The sequence below is a fragment of the Triticum aestivum genome, chromosome 3B (assembly GCF_018294505.1).
Source record: "Triticum aestivum cultivar Chinese Spring chromosome 3B, IWGSC CS RefSeq v2.1, whole genome shotgun sequence".
Taxonomy (NCBI): domain Eukaryota; kingdom Viridiplantae; phylum Streptophyta; class Magnoliopsida; order Poales; family Poaceae; genus Triticum; species Triticum aestivum.
Window position 1 is genome coordinate 230,465,705 of NC_057801.1, and position 19,862 is coordinate 230,485,566.

The following is a 19,862-nucleotide window of genomic DNA, read 5'->3' on the forward strand; positions in this document are numbered from 1 at the left end:
GACAACGGGGGCTCACGCCCCTCCGTACTTATAGTCCAGGGGAGGCCAACCGTCGGCCTCCACGATCACAGGTAATGATGACTCTTTTTGCATGCAACAGGGACTCGTCAAGTCAGGCATTTGCCGAGGCAGCGTGGAAGCGGAGACGCCCACGTCCAATCAACCGCCACGCGGCGACCAAGGCCGCAGGCTGTTGGGGCCTGCTGCGCTCCGCACTTGCCCTTTGGCTTTATTGCTACGCCAACTCCGAGCACACCTTGGGCCCGGGGGCTACTGTCAGCGTTCGGGGAACAGGGGTCCCTAGACATCCCTGCCTATGGCCTGCAGCGTGGCTCACCCGCGGCCCAGTACATCCCGTCTTCATCAACCCAAGCTCAAGACCCTCGCGAGGGGCCAAGCCTCGCGGGGCGAACGACACAAGGCCTCATCAGGGGTGGACTCACCAGGAAGGCTCATGAGGAGGCGAAGAGATCAAGGCGAGGGGTACCTCGCGAGGTGCTCGTGACGCATGAGGGAGTCCTGGATAAGGAGCCGGACTATATACTTTGGCCGGACTGTTGGACTATGAAGATACAAGACTCAAGACTTTGTCCCGTGTCTGGATGGGACTTTCCTTTGCATGGAAGACAAGCTTGGCGATTCAGATGTTAGATCTCCTTCTTTGTAACCGATTTTGTGTAACCCTAGCCCCCTCCGGTGTCTATATAAACTGGAGGGTTTAGTCTGTAGGAGGAGAATAGTCATAATCATAGGCTAGCTCGTAGGGTTTAGCCTCTACGATCTCGTGGTATATCAACTCTTGTAATACTCATCAGCAAGATCAATCAAGCAGGAAGTAGGGTATTACCTCCATCGAGAGGGCCCGAACCTTGGTAAAACATCATGTCCCTTTCCTCCTGTTACCATTAGCCTTAGACGCACAGTTCGGGACCCCCTACCCGAGATCCGCCGGTTTTGACATCGACATTGGTGCTTTCATTGAGAGTTCCTCTGTGTCGTCGCAGCAAGGCTCGATGGCTCCTTCAATCATCAACAACAACGCGGTCCGGGGTGAGACTTTTCACCCCGGACAGATCTTCGTGTTCGGCGGCTTCGCACTGCGGGCCAATTCACTTGGCCATATGGAGCAGATCAACAGCTACGCCCCTGGCCATCAGGTCAGGTTCAGAAACTTGAACTACACGGCCGTTATCCGCAGAGACTTGATCTTCGACTGATTCAGGCCTACACCAGGAGCGCCGAACAGTCACGACGAGCACGACTTAGATCTGCTGTCAGACAATATTCGGGATATCGCACCTGCAGTAGCTCCGGACCTAAATCCGGGGCAGATCGTGTCGTCCGAGGACGGGTGGATGGAACCCGCCCCGGAGGCCGCATACTCATCGGCGGTAAAGCCGAACACAGACTCCACCTCTAAGGAAGTCTGTGTCACCGGACCCCCCGACTTGTGTCCGGCTGTAGGTTCTAGACCGTACGCACCCGGGCCCATCGAATCCGATTGGGCTCCGGTAATGGAGTTCACTGCTGCGGATATCTTTCAGCACCCACCCTTTGGCGATGTGCTAAACTCTTTAAGGTCTCTCTCTTTGTCAGAGGACACTTGGCCGAACTATGTCCGGCTTGAGGGGGATTCAGACGGTGAAGAAAATCTCCGCCCACCCACCACCCACTTAATAGCCACTGTGAATGACGTAACAGACATGCTTGACTTCGACTCCGACGACACCAACGGTATGGACGTCGGCACAGGGGACTATTTGGAACCACCGCCTACGGGGCACTGGACTGCCACCTCATCATATGATATATACATGGTGGACATGCCTAAGGAGGACAATGGCGACAAAAAGGATACAACGGAGGATAAAACCCCCGGGCAAAAGCCAAAACGACGGCGCAGACGCCGCTCTAAGTCCATCCATAGTAAAAATAGCGATAACAGCGCTGGAAAATCGACACCCCTGTCAACTCCAAAGGCAACAACAACCATATGAACCCAGCGAAGGAGCAGGATGAGCCAGGTCACGCCGAACACAGCCTGGAGCAGACGCCCGATCACAGTGATCCCAAGGGTCGAACTCATCAACCTGCCTCCGGAGAAGAGTACAGTCCGGACGATGATGCATTCATCGTCCCGGAAAAATGTTTGGAACGAGATAACCTCCATAGAAGGCTTATGGCCACTGCGAGAAGCCTAAAGAAGCAGAAGCAAAGGCTTAAGGCCGCACAAGAAATGCTCAACCGCAGATGGAATAAAGTGCTAGACACTAAAGAAAAATATGGCGACGATCGCCATGCAAAGAGCTACCCAAAGCGAAAGCTGCTGCCAGAATTTGACGATGAGGCCATTCTACCGAAGAACAATACGACCAATAGGCCAGACCAACCACTTCATGACCGTGATAGAGCAGCTACTGACGCCGCACATGACCGTGAGGACATGCTCCTGTGCAGGATTACGGTCACCAAAATGATCAGACTGATTGAATACCAGTTCGGAATCAACACCGGACACAACAACAGTCGACAGCATACCACAACATGTCCAGATACAGAGGGGATGTGCACCCTCCATGCTTCACCGAAGAGGTACTAGGTCATGAATTTGCACAGGGATTCAAACCCGTGAACATAGAGGCATACGATGGAACGACAGGCCCTGGGGTCTGGATTGGGGATTTTATCCTTCATATCCACATGGCTCATGGGGACGACCTCCACGCCATCAAATACCTTCCCCTCAAGTTGAAGGGGCCAGCTCGGCACTGGTTGAAAAGCCTCCCCGAAAATTCAATAGGAAGTTGGGAAGAACTTGAGGACACTTTCAGGGCCAATTTTCAAGGGACCTATGTCCGACCTCCGGACGCTGACAATTTAAATCACATAATACAACAGCCCGGAGAGTCCGCCCGTAAGCTTTGGAACAGATTTCTCACTACGAAGAATCAAATTGTTGATTGTCCGGATGCCGAAGCCCTAGCGGCCTTCAAGCTTAGTATCCGAGACGAGTGGCTCGCCAGACACCTCGGCCAAGAAAAGCCGAGGATAATGGCAGCCTTAACAAGCCTTATGACCCGCTTCTGCGTGGGTGACGATAGTTGGTTGGCCCGTAGAGGCACCAGCGACCCGGGCACATCCGAAATTAAGGATGGCAATGGGAAGCCACGGCGCAATAAAAACAAGCGTTGAAACAAGGAAGAAAGTCCGGACAAGACGGCGGTCAACGCCGGATTCAGGGGCTCTCAGCCCTTTCAACAAAAGATGCCATTTAAAGGCAGCAAAGAGGGACCGTCCGGCCTGAACAAAGTCCTGGACAGATTGTGCCAAATTCATGGCACCCCCAAAAAACCTGTGAACCACACTCACAGAGAATGCTGGGTCTTTAAGCAGGCCGGCAAGTTAAATGCTAAACACAAGGGAAGGCAAACACCAAGTGAAGACGAGGATGAGCCTCGCCAGCCGAACACTAGGGGACAGAAAAAATTCCCACCAGAGGTAAAAACAGTAAACATGATCTACGCGACTCGTATACCAAAGAGAACGCGCAAGCGCGCTCAGAGACGTATACGTTGTAGAGCCCGTTGCCCCCAAACTCAACCCCTTGTCGGCCTACCTGCTCACCTTTGATCACAGGGACCACCCGACTAGTATCCGACATGCAGGATCGACTGCCTTTGTGCTCGACCGAATAATCGATGGATACCATCTCACTCGTGTCCTCATGGACGAGGGCAGTAGTCTCAATCTAATATATCAGGACACTGTCCACAAGATGGGGATAGACCCATCCAGAATCAGCCAAAGTACCACCACCTTTCAAGGGGTGATACCAGGCGTTGAGGCCCGCTGTAGGGGCTCCCTCGGAATTAGAGGTGACATTCGGTTCTCTCGACAACTTCAGAAGCGAAGAATTACTCTTCGCCATCGCTCCCCTCTGAAGCAGTTATCATGCATTGCTCGGAAGAACGGCCTTCGCTTGCTTCAACGCAGTACCGCACTATGCCTACCTTAAACTCAAGATGACCGGTCCACGTGGCGTCATCACCGTTAGCGGATACACAACGCGTTCCTTACGTGCGGAAGAATTTGTGGCGGCTCTAGCAGCCGGACACTAAGCGGCCTCTCCTATCAGAATGCATGATCGGTCGTTAAGACCACGAACATGGTTAGACGAGTCTGGCGCACCACCATCCGTAACAGCCCAGATAAACCTGAGCTGGGTGCTATACACGTACCCCCATAGAGGGCATTAGGGGTTGCAAACATGCAATAAATCCCACCCTTTGGCTTGACCTTACTAACATGCCAAGGTCTTACACTTCTACTATCCATTGACAATAACCAACTCTTCGCACGCTTACGCCATACTCTTTTCCATGAGTTTTCCTTTTTACATATGCCATTCATGCGACACCCTACCAGGACACGGCACAACGGAGACAAAGGCGCAGACGTGTAGCAGGGCCCCGCTCAAAGGTTTCTCTTTAGATTAAGCCCCTGGGTAAACCAACTTTATTGTCTCTTGTTGCTTGACATCCCATGGGTACTCAATACACCCACAGGGGATACTAGCGTTATTGGCATTTCGCCACGACAGACTAACACATGTACCTGGAAATACAGGGTTCATAATCAAGGGTGCTACTCAGGCCAGTATATGTTATAAAGTCCGAATACCTTCGGGAGTGTTCGGCGTCGCGAGTTTGGCCTTATATGCATCAGCTCCGAATCATGTCTTTGGTCAAATGTTGGGTTTGCCCAGCTCCTGGGTTTGCTACCTTATGTTCCGCTTCTATCGAATAAGGCGGCCAAAGGAGAACTACTGCGATTGTGCCCTGGTTATTCCGGATGAGCACCTCAGTAGAGAAAGCCGAAAACTGACTGTCATGATATAGCAAGAGATTGGTCAACCACTCGATGGCTCATCGGAATCTTTGGGATTCCTCCGCATTAACGAAGGGCCGTTTCCCGGTCATGTACATACGCGCCCGTATCCGGATGCACGTGAAGGTACCAGGGGCTACATAGTAGCCCCACCATCAAACTCCTATGGCTAAGTGAAAGTGTTAAAGCTATATAGTCTGGTTGCCTAGTTCAACGTGCGATCACCTCCTTAATGGACCAAGACGTTGGATCAAGTGTTATTACGCACATTTTGGCGAACACCCCCGCATTGTATGCGTGGGGGCTGAAGCCAACAACTGCTAACTTTCAGGTTATATATATACATCAAACGGCCGCACAGGAGGCACAATAACACTTTCGGGCGAAAGTATAAACATAGCCTCTATAATTAAAATAGAATTGTTTTTACAATGGAAAGACTTGTCACTCGAACATGACACTCTTCGAGCACTGAGCCTCTATTAAACGAGCACCTTCTGTTACCTTCTCAAAATAGTGCTCGGCTGAATCCGGGCTTCCTGCCGGATTCTGGGTTGCAATGATGGTGGCCTCCATATCCGCCCAATATGTTTTAACACGGCAAGAGCCATCCGTGCACCCTCTATGCATGCCGACCTCTTCATAGCATCGATTCGTGATACGACGCCAAGGAATTGTTGCACTAAACCAAAATAACTGTCCGGCCTCGGTCCCTTCGGCCATATATGGTCTAGTACAGACCTCATTGCAAGACCGGACAACCTATGGAGCTCGGCCACAGCGGCCATCCTTTCACTCAATGGCATCGGGTGCGTTGGAGCACTAAATTGCGACCAGAACAGCCTTTCTACTTCACTATCTTTTTCATTCTTGAAAAACTTGGTCGCATCAGCCGTACTTTTTGCCAGATCCGCATACGCGTCTGCAGCGCTCCAGAGCCGATCCAGAGGAGCGTACTTTAGATCTAAGAACTTCATCCGCAACAAATAGGGGCTTCCAGCCACGATTTCTCCGGCCTGTCGAAGCTCCTCCCACGCATCCCTAATTTCGGAACGCGTCTCCTTGGCCGCATGAAGGGCCTTCTTCAGGTTAGCCGACTTCGCCTGATTCTCCTTTTCAAGGAGCTCATACCGGCCGGCAGCGTCTCTTAGCTCCAAGCCATCTCGGCTATTTTATCTTCGCTTCGGCGATGAGCAGCCTGTTCGGCACTCAAATCTTCGGCCGCCTTTAGGGCAGCCGCATTGCTAGCCCGGGCTTGTTCCTTGGCTAGGGCTAGTTCCGCCCTCAGGGCCTCCACGGCAGCAGCTCTGCCTGTAGCCAAAGCATATCACATTAACATTATGCTCCTCTTAATATTTCCTATAACAAATGAGGAAAAAAGAGCACATACACTGTGACTCGTCAAGCTGCTCGTTTACAAGCGTGATGTCGGTGTCCACCACATCAAATCTGTCGCCTTAGTTCGGCGAATTCAGCAGTCCGGTCTACTGCCGGACCCTTAGCCACCTGCGCACGAATGTAGTGCGATCATTACATGAGAGTGTGATCCTCCGTTTGCCGCCTAGGGCGGGCAACCAGAGTCTCAGGGGCTACTATCTATACGGAGCACACCTAGCGCGTGCGGTACAACAAAAAAATTACGTACTTCATTATGTACCTCAAAGCCTTTGAGCAGGCTCGTAAAAGCTTCATTCAACCCACTTGTGGCGGATGAAATCTTCTCAATCACCATGCCCATTAACGCACGGTGATCCACCGAGAGAGCAGCTTGCTCCAGAAGGCCCGTCAGCATGTCCGGCCGGTCGCCGGACTGTACTGGACCCTTCTTATTGCCCCTCGTGGGAGCCGAACACTACGGGCTTAGGGCGGCCAAAGTGTTGGCTTCTGGCCTCGGCGAATCTGGACTCCTCCGTGACGACACCTCGGGGTCGCGCGCCCCATGGGGCAGAGAGGCAGGTGGGGTTGCATTCTCCATTAATCTCCGGAAGAAGATCGCCCGAAGACGAACTCTGTCGAGAAGAGCTATTGGCCGGACTGCAAAGGATGGATCCTGGTTATTGTTCTCAAAGGAGGAAGCAGTAGCTTTGTATTTACGATTAACTTACAGCTCGGTGGAGGGCTGGCCCTTTTGCGGGCATGGCGCGGTGAGGACGCCCTCCGGGGCAGGGCCCCCTGGTGAAGTTTTCTTCCCTTTTCTAGGCACCTCTGTTTCCAAGTCTTCGGAGGCGGCCCTCTTCTTCCCGCGGAGGGAGGAGACCTTAGATTCCCCTCCCCGACTATCCTCCTTCATGGAGACAGTAATTCCCTCGGTTTAGATATGCAATGTGTGAAGCTCAGCTTCTCTATTCTTCCCTTCGTCTTTCCACGAGGGCACTTGACTTAGCACACGTCTAAGCATCCTGGCTATTGCAGGACTAGGCGAGCCTCCGGGAAGTGGTGCCGGACACCTGATTCTCTATGCCTTGCTGAGCCAATCCTGGCTGCGGATGGTTTTCAGAATAAAGTTGTGATAAATATAAACAAAGTGTTCGGTTTCAGGGTTACTTACTTGGGTATCTGGGCGGTTGCAGCTCAGGCCAGCATCCTTGGTGCTGTCTAGGCACTTTACTTGTGGTCCGAAGAATAACCTATACATCCCTTCGAGCATCATGCCGAAGAAGTGTTGAATAGTTTGCAGACCTTTCGGGTTGAACTCCCACATCCGGAGAGGCCGACATTTGCACGGAAAGATCCAATGGACTAGCATTACCTGAATTATGCTGACAGGACTGATGTCCCTCTCAAGAAGCTCCCGAATGCAGCTCTGCAATGTCGGTACGTCATTAGCGGGCCCCCAGTCCAGTCCCACGTTGGCCCACGACGCCAGTTTAGGCGGAGGGCCCGAGTGGAAGTCGGGGGCGGCCGCCCACTTTGTGCCTTTGGGAGCCGTGACGTAGAACCACCTCCGCTGCCATAGATCGGACACCTTTGGGAAGAAGCCCTCTGGCCATGGGGTATCGGCGTTTTTGCTTATTGCAGCGCCTCCGCACTCTGCGTGTCTCCCCTCGATCACCCTTGGCTTTACATTGAAGGTCTTGAGCCATAAGCCGAAGTGTGGGGTGATGTGGAGGAAGGCTTCGCACACGACGATAAACGACGAGATGTGAAGGATGGAGTCCGGAGCTAGATCATGAAAATCTAGCCCGTAATAGAGCATGAGCCCTCTCACGAAGGGATCGAGGGTGAAGCCTAAGCAACGGAGGAAGTGAGAAACAAATACGATGCTCTCGTTGGGCTCGGCAGTAGGGATGACCTGCCCTGGAGCAGGAAGCCTGTGGTTGATGTCGGCGGTCGGATATCTGGCCTCCCTAAGCTTCGCAATGTGCTCCTCTGTGACAGAGAAAGCCATCCACCGGCCTTGAAGGTTGGATCCGGACATGATTGAAGATCCGAAGTGCCTAAGCTTGGGCTTTGGGTATTGGAACTCGAGATGCGGAAAGGCGCAAGCGCGGTAAGAGAGAGGGATAGGCCTCGGCCCCTCTATAAAGGGGGTGAATATCAAGCGTCCTCAGCGTAACCGCTTGGGACTTGCCTAAAAACATGGAGTCATACCAACAGGCGTAGTGGGGTTGGCCGCACCCGTGTTGATGAGAATCCCGCAATAAGGGGTACACGATCTCCGCTTCGATGAGGCGTGCCAATAAAACCGCCTTGCAGTGCGTGTCGTGGCAGGCTGAGGAAAACCAGTTCGTATTAAGCCAGGCCACGACATAAGGGCACGCCGTGAAAAATTGTCAGTAGATTAGATTTGTAAAATATTGTGCTCTCTACGGTGGTGTGTGGAAATTATCTTGTAGAGCCGGACACGATCCTTAATCTACCCGGGAGTATTTGGAGATGGAACCCGCCTTGCAATGCCGAAGACAGTCTGTGCACCGGACTCATTGTCATTGAAGCCTGGTTCAGGGGCTACTGAGGGAATCCTGGATAAGGGGGTATTCGGACAGCCGGACTATATACTTTGGCCGGACTGTTGGACTATGAAGATACAACACTCAAGACTTCGTCCCGTGTCCGGATGGGACTCTCCTTTGCGTGGAAGACAAGCTTGGCGATTCGGATGTTAGATCTCCTTCTTTGTAACCGACTTTGTGTAAACCTAGCCCCCTCCGATGTCTATATAAACCGGAGGGTTTAGTCTGCAGGGGGAGAACAATCATAATCATAGGCTAGCTCCTAGGGTTTAGCCTCTACGATATCGTGGTAGATCAACTCTTGTAATACTCATATCGTTAAGATCAATCAAGCAGGAAGTAGGGTATTACCTCCATCGAGAGGGCCCGAACCTGGGTAAAACATCGTGTCCCCTGCCTCCTGTTACCATTAGCCTTAGACACGCAGTTCGGGACCCCCTACCCGAGATCCTCCAGTTTTGACACCGATAACGCAAGCCATGACGATCAAGACCAGGCGGGCGCCAGGTGGGCGCCAGCCTGCGCAGTGTCCTTGTTACCTCTTTGGTGTAAAGGGGGCAAGCGTAGGCGCGGAGTACCGAGGCATCAGGCAAAGGTTTTCATATCGGTGCAACGAGACCAAGACCAGCAGAGCGGCAGGATGGAGATCACCGTGGAGCCCAAGGCGGCGTCGTCACCAGTACCTTTGGCAGTCGAAGACCACCTTTATTCAGGATAGCTTGTACTAGTTGTCCCCTTTCAAAATGGACATTGTTGTATCCCTTCCCACTCAATATTTGGGAAGAGGACCAGGGCCTCTATAAATAGGGCTAGCCACCACCATAGAGGGGACGGACCGATTCCTCCCCAAGCACACCACCAAGCACAAGAACACCTCCCCTCACGAAGCTGTTCTTCCCCTGTACTGTTCATCATCAGCTCGAGATGCAATCCACCACAACGGATTAGGGTATTGAACCACAATGGTGGCCCGAACCAGCATAAACCTCGTGTCTCTTGTGTTGTTCATCATGCTAGCTTACAATCGCGGCGAGGTTGAGGGCGTGTTTCGGTAGGGAGAAGATGTTCATGCACACCCCAGAGTTCGAACCTTAATGGTTTTTCCGGAACCCGATATCCGACACGGATCAACCCCCAAAGGCTTGGATTGAGAGCTACGAGATGGACATGGAGATGTTGGACGTCAATGACGCTGCATGCGCTAAGTATTTCACCATGATGTTGGATGGGCCGGCACGCACCTAGCTAAAATGATTGTTGTCAGCATTCTGGGAACGGGGGTCCCCAGACTTGCCTGCCTACGGCCTGCGGCGTGGCTCAAGTGGTGGCCCAGTACGGCCCATCTTCATCAGCACAAGACTCAAGACTCTCGCGAGGGACCAAGCCTCTCGGGGCAGACGATGCAAGGCTTCCTCAGGGAAGGCCTCGCCAAGCAGGCTCACGAGGAGGCGGAGAGATCAAGGCAGGGTACCTCGCGAGGTGCTCTTGACGCAAGCCATGACGATCAAGACCGGGCGGGCACCAGGGGGGCGCCGGCCTGTGTAGTGTCCTTGTTTCCTCTATGGTGCAAAGGGGGCAAGCACAGACGTGGAGTACCAAGGCATCAAGCAAAGGTTGCCATTTCGTTGCAACGAGACCAAGACCAATGGAGCGGCAAGATGGAGGTCACCGTGGAGCCCAAGACGGCGTCATCGCCCGGGCTTTTGGCAGTCAAAGACAAACTTTAGTCAGGATAACTTGTAATAGATGTTCCCCTTCAAAATGGCCATTGTTGACGCCCTTCCCGCTCAATATTTGGGAAGAGGCCCAGGGACTCTATATATAGGACTAACCACCACAAGGTAGGAGCGATCGGAGAGAGAGCCCTAGAGAGAGAGAGGCGATCGAACTCACCCAAGCAGTTCATCGCACCAGCTCAAGAACACCTCTCGCGAGGCTGTTCTTCCCTTGTACTATTCATCATTAGTCCCAAAGGCAATCCACCACACCACACACTGGAGTAGGGTATTACACCACAACGGTGGCCCGAACCAGTATAAATCTGGTGTCCCTTGTGTTGTTCATCACTTTCAGCCTAGATCTCACAAGGCAATCAGATGTAGATCAGTAGGGGAGATCTCTTCGTGCGCATCCCAGAGTTCGAACCTTAAGGGTCTACCGGAACCCAATATCCGACAGTTGGCACGCCAGGTAGAGGTGTGTCGGAATCTTCTTTCCTCCATCCTAAGTTCTGCCTCGTCACCGCCTCCATGTCCGGCGACCCGACGGCCAACTCCGACCGCTGGGCGGCATGGCCTGCCCATGCCGTGCCGCCTGCACAAGGTGCCTCAACCCTGCACCTCAGGCAGCCCGCGCCCCGTAGAACGCTGCAGGAAGCGGGCGACACGGTCAGATGTCCCCTGCCCTCACTCCACGGCAAGTACGATCGGCAGCAAGGGCCTCAAGCCAGGCTGCGGCCACGGTGCCGCACACCCGACGGGAGCAGGCAAACATGAAGGCCGCGCTCATGGTGGCGCGAGAGCTGCTGCGGTGCGTACTGCAAGAAAACGGCCGCGACGTGCTACTGGAACGCTTCGCTAAGCTCCAGGATGCCGCTGCGTCAGGGGCTCCCCCGTTCTGCGACTAGATTCCACCCCAGGGCCTGGGAGGATCGCTAGGCGGGCCGATCCGCGCCTGCGCGCCCCCGGGCGTGCCTCAAGGCTTCATCAACACCGGCCTGGCCATCAGCGTTGAGCAGCAGGCTGCGTCAACATCTCCCCTGGTAAGCGAGGGCATGCGCATCGCTGCCTTCGGTCCTAGTGGACCGCGACCTTACCGTCCCCAAGATGGAGCTTCAAGTAGAGCTGCATGGTCTGTGGAGCACCAGGGCGAGGCCTTTGGGGTGGTGGCCCCGGAGGGCTATGTGCCCCACATGGTGGATCGAGGGTACACGCTGGAGGAAGACCACGGCTCATTCCTCGGGTCAGGCTGGGAGGAAGAGGTGCCAGAAGCTGAGATCTTTCAGGAGCCTCACGGGAGCCTCGACAACTACCGGGTACCGCTAATTCCTCAAGAGCAGGCTTATGCTAACCATGGGTCGCAGGAGGTTCAGGTCACTGCAGCGGATGGCTGCCCCAGTGCGGCGATCTCCTTCCCCTCAGGAGGAGGGCACTGGGGGCAGCAGGAGAGGGGTCGGGAGCCAGGCTCCTCCCCGCGGCGTGCGAAGCAAGGTGTTCTTCGGAGGTAGGCCCTCTGTCGGGGAGGTGCCCTAGGGCCTGCCCTGGCAGAGGACCCATGGTCGTCGGGGGAACCGCTGGTGTCCCCTTTTCCCCATTGGCGTCATCTTAGTTTCCGGTCGCTGTTGGTGGGGTCAAGGGCGGCGCAAGGCGGGGCCCTCATCTGGTGATATGAAGAAAGGCCAGTACCTGTGAAGAAGGCCCAGTGCCTGTCAAGCTCGCCGCCCGTGACACTCTCACGTAATAATGAGTTGGAGCTGTACACGCCTCGGAGTCTCTGGAGAGCCGCCCTCGGGCCTCGGGGGCTCCCTCCCACGCCCAGTGGCAGCACTTAGCTCCGCGCAGGTGAGAAGACGTCGAAGACTAGACTTGGTGCCGGACGCGACCATTTGCTCTTGTTTTCCCTTTTCGTGCGAACAAGCTTTCTTGCCTCAGATCTAAGTTGAAGTTGAATTTGTGTTTGCGTATGCGGGAAGGGGTGTTGTGTATTATTCGTGTGCTTTCTCGTGCTCTGATTTCTACTCAAGTTGGAATTCACACTAGCTGCCTCCCTCTCGCGGACCCCTCGCGAGTAGGGCAGGGCCTAGCACATGCGCCCGCCGTCCCGTGGCCGGTGTTCGCTCCAGCCAGGCTCTCGCCCCATGATCAAACGGGACCCCCATGGGCCCTCGAAAGGACACCACAGGCCCACTCGAGGCTCGCCAAGACAAAGGTAAAACCACGACAACCTAGTCATCGCGACAATCACGCCATCATATAGGCACTCATCCGGCGCCAATCTTGACAACACATAGGCAACAATCTTCTTACATGAGGGAATTCCCCTCCCAAAAATGCTCTCACAACCTTCAGGGCCATGCCCAAGTCTCTTCCTGCGCAGGGCAAGCAGCTGGAGGAAGCACGGGGTCAATCGGACAAATCGCTCGCCGCATCTCGCAGGGCGTCCCCGGAGGTGTCGCTGGCACCACCGTTGCTGCCGCCAGCCCCTCCATCATCGTTGTTGGCACTGTCTCCACCATCGTTCACCACGGCACCTTCATCAGCAGCAACGATCACTCCGTCGTTATCGGAAGTGAAGGCCCGGACGAGCGCGTCAACATTGTCCTCCACCCACCGCGCTAGGTCGCCTCGGATGGCCTCAGGCACTGGGGCGATGGCGGCATCGAAGTCAAAGAGGGGATCGAGGTTCTGAAGATGGCTGAAGACGCAGGAGAATGCCCGCACGAGTAGGCCGCGGCTCCGTTCCTCCACCAGCTGGCGAGACCTCTTAGAGCGTTTCTCCAGATGCGTCACCACGTCAGTGAAGAACTGGAGGTTGTCGGCGTAGTTGGTCACATGCGGCTCCTCGATGGCAGCCTCGCAGATGTTGCCCAAAGCCGTATTGGCCCTTTCCCTGGGCGTTCGGAGCATGGGGCCCTGCATGTGTTCCAACGTCTGCCGCTGGCGTATCTCGTCCGCATTCCGCTCCGCGACGGCCTCGGCGTCATCAACCCTCCATTGAAGAAGGAGCAGTTCGGCGCGGGAGGAGGCCAGCTCAGCCTGCACCGTGCCTAGCATGGTGGCGGTGGCCTCCACTCGCTGTGTGGCTTCAGTCAACCTGGCCCTGAGGGCGGCAGTCCTGCCTGCGGCTTCAGCCCTAATCAACTCCAGCCGCTCTTTGTACTCGTGCTCAAGGCCAGTGCGAGCCTCCGCCATGCGACGGTCGATCTCCTCCTGGATCCGGGCCTCCCGCGCGCCAACGTTGTCCTCCGCCCGGGCGACCTAACGCTCCCTCGTCTCCAATTGCTCCAGATCGAGGTTGCGCTTGGTAGTCTCCAGTGTCAGCTCTTCCTGGTGCCTCCGGAGCTCCTCCTCCTAGAAGGGCCCCCCCTTCAGCAGCGCAAGGGCGGATCGGCGCAGCTCCACCTGCTGCTCCAGGGAGTTGCACCAATCCTGGAGCTCCCACACGCACTCCTCCGCAGCTTCGCGTCGCTTGTCTGCCTCCTGAGCTTCCTCGAGAACCCGGGAATAGGCCTCCCGAGAGGTCGCCACGGATGCCTCGGCCTTGGCGTTTTTGAGGTCATGCCGGTGGCGCGCGAGGCCAACGGCTGCCTTCAGCTTGCGTCGCTCCTCGACCAGCCTGAAGCCTTCAGCTACAAGACGCGCGTCCTCAGCCGCCAGCTCTGCGCCGAGCTGGCTCACTGCATTGGCTGCCCTCTGGAAGAACTCTTGGCGGACAGCGCTGCGCTCCTGCGCACGCCCAAGCACGTCGTCAATACCATCCTCCACCGTTGACACTGGCGGAGGGCCTTGGAGTGGTTCGCCCCCTCTCGGCAGGGGGCTAGGGGCTGGTGCCTCTGCGATCGCCGGGCGGGCCCCGCAGGGGACCCAGCCAGGCGTCGATCCACCTCTCGCTGAGGACTCAAAGATCTTCAGCCACTCGCCGTATATGATCAGTGGAGGAGCTCGGGGCAAGCTTGTGGAGCCCAAGGAGAGCTCACGAGGGAAGAATGGCACGCCGATAGGATTGAGGCACGCTGCAAGCCGGCCTACATCCTAGTCGAGCTTGCACCTAGGGCAACACGCAGACTTGGGGCGACCAAGGTCGGTAAGGGAGTAGAAGCCTGAGGAAGCGTCCTGTCAGCTAGCTCCGCGGGCTCGTCAGAAGGAATCCTGAAAGACCGCGATCAACAAAAGGAGATGCAGACAAGGAACTATGAGAAGGAGGGACTTACTCGTCCATGGCAAAATACTTCCTGTGCTTCAGTGGGTGGAACGGGCGATCATCACCACCGGAAGCCTCCTTCCTCTTGCGAAGGGCCTCGAAATCTATGTGGAACCGGCCCAAGCTCGTGACGTGAGGGCCGGCGCGCGACATAGGAGCCGAAGCATCGGGACGGCCTGCATCAAGGGCACCACCCTGAGAGGAGCAATCAGATGCCACCTCTTGGCGGCCTGCCGAGACCTCGGGGGCTTCGGCCTCGGGAGTGGCAGGCCGTACCCCCTCGTCAGTAGTCACCTTGCGAGGGGCTCTGCAAGCTCCGGAGGTTGACACTTCGGGAGTCCCACACGACATCAGGCCCCCCAGCTCCGGCCAATGCTTGCCCCCCTGCGACGACTCCTGGGGCAGGGATGGCACGGGCGGCTGGGGGAAGGACCACAGCAACCGGGTTCTCGCGGGGCCCCACGAGGCCAGCAGGGCGCAACCTCCATTCGTCAAAGCGAGGCATCTGCTTCATGAAGTCGACCCTGTTTGAGCAAAGGTACAACAGGGCGCCTCTGTGACGAACGCTGTCAGGAGAGGGGTTGCCAGTCAGGACCAGCAGCACCTTCTTCAGCGTCTCAGGCGCGAGATCCCCTTCCTGGAGCCTCATGCGGTCCTGACGACCGGCGTAAGCCCACATTGGGTGGTAATGGCGCTGGAGAGGAGCGATGCGACGCTGGAGGAACTCCTTCACCACCCGGGGTGCTGTCCTTTTAACCCCGAGCTCCCTCAGCCTCTCGAAGTGGTGCCACATGAAGGCAAGCTGGGGGCTCGTAAGATTCTCGTGACTCAAACCAAGATTGGGGATGGCAGGCAGCATCGGGTGCGCGAGCAGGGGGCTGGGCACCCCAACGTCCACATACAACCACCGCTCCCGGAACCCTCTCGCGGAGGGTGGGAGGCCGAAATCGATCCCCGAGGCAGCCGTCTCCGGCACGGCCTGGAAGCTCACGCATCCCAAACACCGGGAAGGGTCGGACAAGTGCAGAGAGAAGAAGTGGTGTCGAAGGGCAATAGAAGGAGTAATCCCCACCATGGCCTCATAGACAAAGGCGAAGACAGCAAGCAGAGTAATGGATTGGGGGCCAAGATGCATCATGTGGATCTAGTCATGAGAAACCACCACGTTGAAGAAGGCGGAAAATGGGGGAACCAGGCCTGCCCACAAGGCGTCGACAAAGAATTGGACCTCCGTGACGATCCTGTCGAAGGAGGCGTGGGATGCGGGCTAGACCGTTGTCTTCCCGCACTCATTGAAGCTCGAGGCAAGCATGGAGTAGACCTTCTCCAGAGCTTCCAGGTTGAGTATGAGCGATTTGGCGACGGCGGGAGCAGCCGCCAGAGGCGCGCTGGTCGAGGACGCAGGTTTCTTCCCCTTATCCTTTTTCGTTGGCGCCATGGCAATGGGAAGGGAGAAGAACTCGAGATGGATTGGACGCGGAAGCAGAGGCTCGAGGAGGAAAGAGGAACAAGGAGCGCGTAGTATGCGAAGGGAGGATAATTGTGTACAAGCCTCGTGGCTGCCTAGCCAGGCGCGTAATGGGAAGAGTGGGGAAGCGGAGATGCCCACATCCAATCAACCGCCACACGGCGCCCAAGGCCGCAGGCTGATGGGGCCCACGGCGCTCCGCACTTGCCCCTTCGCTTCTCCGCTAAGCCAAGTCCGAGCACGCCTTGGTGCCGGGGGCTACTGTCGGCGTTTTGGGAACGGGGGTCCCCAGACTTGCCTGCCTGCGGCCTACGGCGTGGCTCAAGTGGTGGCTCAAGTCTCGCGGGCGGACGACCCAAGGCTTCCTCAGGGACGGCCTCGCCAAGCAGGCTCGCGAGGAGGCGGAGAGATTAAGGCAAGGTACCTCGCGAGGTGCTCGTGACGCAAGCCATGACGATCGAGACCAGGCGGGCGCCGGCCTGCACAGTGTCCTTGTTTCCTCTTTGGTGCAAAGGGGGCAAGCACAGATGTTGAGTACCGAGGCATCAAGCAAAGGTTGCCATTTCGGTGCAACGAGACCAAGACCAGCGGAGCGGCAGGATGGAGGTCACCGTGGAGACCAAGACAGTGTCATCGCCAGTGCTTTTGGCAGCCGAAGACCAAATTTAGTCAGGATAACTTGTACTAGATGTTCCCCTTCAAAATGGCCATTGTTGGCGCCCTTCTCGCTCAATATTTGGGAAGAGGCCCAGGGCCTCTATATATAGGACTAGCCACCACAAGATAGGCACGATCGGAGAGAGAGCCCTAGAGAGAGAGAGGGGCGATCGAACTCACCCAAGTAGTTCATCGCACCAGCTCAAGAACACCTCTCGCGAGGCTGTTCTTCCCTTGTACTATTCATCATCAGCCCCAGAGGCAATCCACCACACCACACACTGGAGTAGGGTATTACACCACAACGGTGGCCCGAACCAGTGTAAATCTCGTGTCCCTTGTGTTGTTCATCGCTTTCAGCCTAGATCTCATGAGGCGATCGGACGTAGATCGGTAGGGGAGAGATCTTCGTGTGCACCCCAGAGTTCGAACCTTAAGGGTCTGCTGGAACCCAATATCCGACAATTGCCACCTAACTCCATCAGATCATGGACTGAATTGAAGGCGCGATTTATTTAGAATTTCAAGGATACATGTAAGCAGCCCACGTCAATTCTTTATTTAGACACTTGTGTCCAGAGTGAGGATGAATCAACCACCCATTGGGTATGCCGGATCTCAGCCATTATCCACTCGTTGGACAACATCAATGTCGACTCAGCCGTCCTGATTTCGGAGAAAAATTGCCAGTTCCTTCCCCTCAAAAAAATGTTGGGGCGGCTTAAGTGCCACTTCAATGATATGGGGGATCTTATGACGGCTCTTGTCAAATATGCTGATTCTGATAACACTAAGGACCCTGAGTCTGATGAGGAGAAGGTTGGCAAGGGGAAGAAGAACGGCAACGCAAAGGGAGAGCAGCACATTGCGGTAGGTCAAGGTAATAATGGTAAGCGCAAGCAAACTGACGGTGAGTCAGACTTTGTGGCTAATACCAACACGCAAAGTAATAATCAGCGTCATAAGGGGAAGTCATCAGGGCCCCGGTTTGGCGGGCCAAAATTCAACCTTGAGGCGATAATGAATCAGCCTTGCTTCATCATGAAAGATTGCTTCATCATGAGGGAGTATAGAAATTCCGGCTTTTATTAGCATAACCAGGGCCCGCACGGCGGGTCAGGATCCGGTTCTCACGAACCCGGCTTTGGAGGTGGCGGTTCAAACTCTGGATTTCAGGGCCAAGGCAATTAAGGAAGTTTTAATCAGCAACCTCATTAAGGTAATCAACAACAGCAGTCTGGTTATCAGAGTAATCCAAAGCAGCTGATGGTCAATATCATGTGTTTACCATAGAAGATTCATAAGTGCGCAGTGAACGCGGTTGATCCGGCGGTGCCTCGATACTTATGATGGTCAGAACAGCTGATTGTATGGAGCCATGAGGATCACCCGCCCCGGGTTGATAATCCGGGTCAACTGGCTTTGGTGGTGGCACCTCAAGTCGGAGAGTACAAGTTCACTAAGGTGCTCATGGATAGAGGAAGTAGTATCAATATCCTTTACTATGATACTTTTCGCCGTATGAATTTGACTGACAAAGATCTTAAGCCGTCCGCTACAGTCTTTCATGGGGCGGTGCCCGATAAGTCGGCATATCTAGTGGGTAAGATAGCCTTGGAGGTAGTTTCCACTAACGAGTATGACTACAGGGCCGAAAATTGACTTTTGAGATGGTCAAGATCAAGAGCCCTTATCACGCCATGTTTGGACGGCCGACTTATGCCAAGTTTATGGCATGGCCTTGTTATGTTTATCTGTAGCTTAAGATGCCGGGTCGTAAGGGTACCGTCACGGTGCATGGAGACAGAAAGATAGCTTTGGAGTGTGAAGAGGGCGACGCTGCCTATGCTAAGTTTACTTGTGCAATGGAGGAGTTGAAGTTCTATAAAGATAATGTTGACCCGGCAGATATGACCTCCTTGAAGAAGCCAACCACAGAGTAGGACCCTTTGTTGAAGTTTGAATCAGCAGATGATACTAATAAGGTTGACTTCATCCATGGCGACTCATCCAAGCATTTCATTATCAATGCTAACATCAATCTGAAATAGGAAAGCGCGCTCATCGAGTTCATCCGTGAGAATCGGGACATCTTTGCATGGAAGCCTTCTGACATGCCGGGTGTACCGAGGAACTCGCTGAGCACACTCTCAATATTGATCCGAAGTTTAAAACGGTCAAGCAATTCCTTCTTGTTTCAATGAAGAGAGGCGAAGGCCATTGGTGAAGAAGTTGCCCGACTCTTGGCGGATGGGTTTATTCTTGAAGTTTTACATCCTGAATGGTTGGCTAACCCGGTACTGGTACTTAATAAGAACGGCACTTGGCATATGTGTGTGGATTACACAAACCTTAACAAGGCATGTTCGACTGATCCTTTTGCTCTCCCCCGTATTGATCAGATCATTGATGCTACGGCGGGTTGTGAGCGTTTGAGTTTTTAGATTCTTATTCTGGTTATCATCATATCAAGATGGCAGTTAAGGACCAGGAGAAGACATCTTTTATCACTCCCTTTGGAGCCTTCTGCTATGTGTCTATCCCTTTTGGGCTCAAAAGTGCCCAGGTGACTTATCAACGTTGTGTTTAGAATTGCCTCCACAGCTAGACTGGATGCAATGTTCATGCTTATGGGGATGATATCGTTATGAAGTCCAGGAAGAAGGAGACCTTGCTAGATGATCTAAAGGAGACTTTTGACAATCTCCGGGTCTACAAGATGATGCTTAACCCGACCAAACGTGTTTTTGGCATGCCAAAAGGCAAGATCTTGGGTTTTTTGGTCTCAGAGAGAGGTATTGAAGCTAACCCAGAGAAAATCAAGGTTATCACTTTGTTGACTAAGCCGGCATGTGTTAATGATGTTCAGCGTTTGGCGGGTCGTATTGCGGCCTTAAGTCAGTTTATAAGCCACCTGGGGGAAAAGGCTATTCATCTATACCAGATGATGAAGAAGACAGATCACTTTGTCTGAGGTG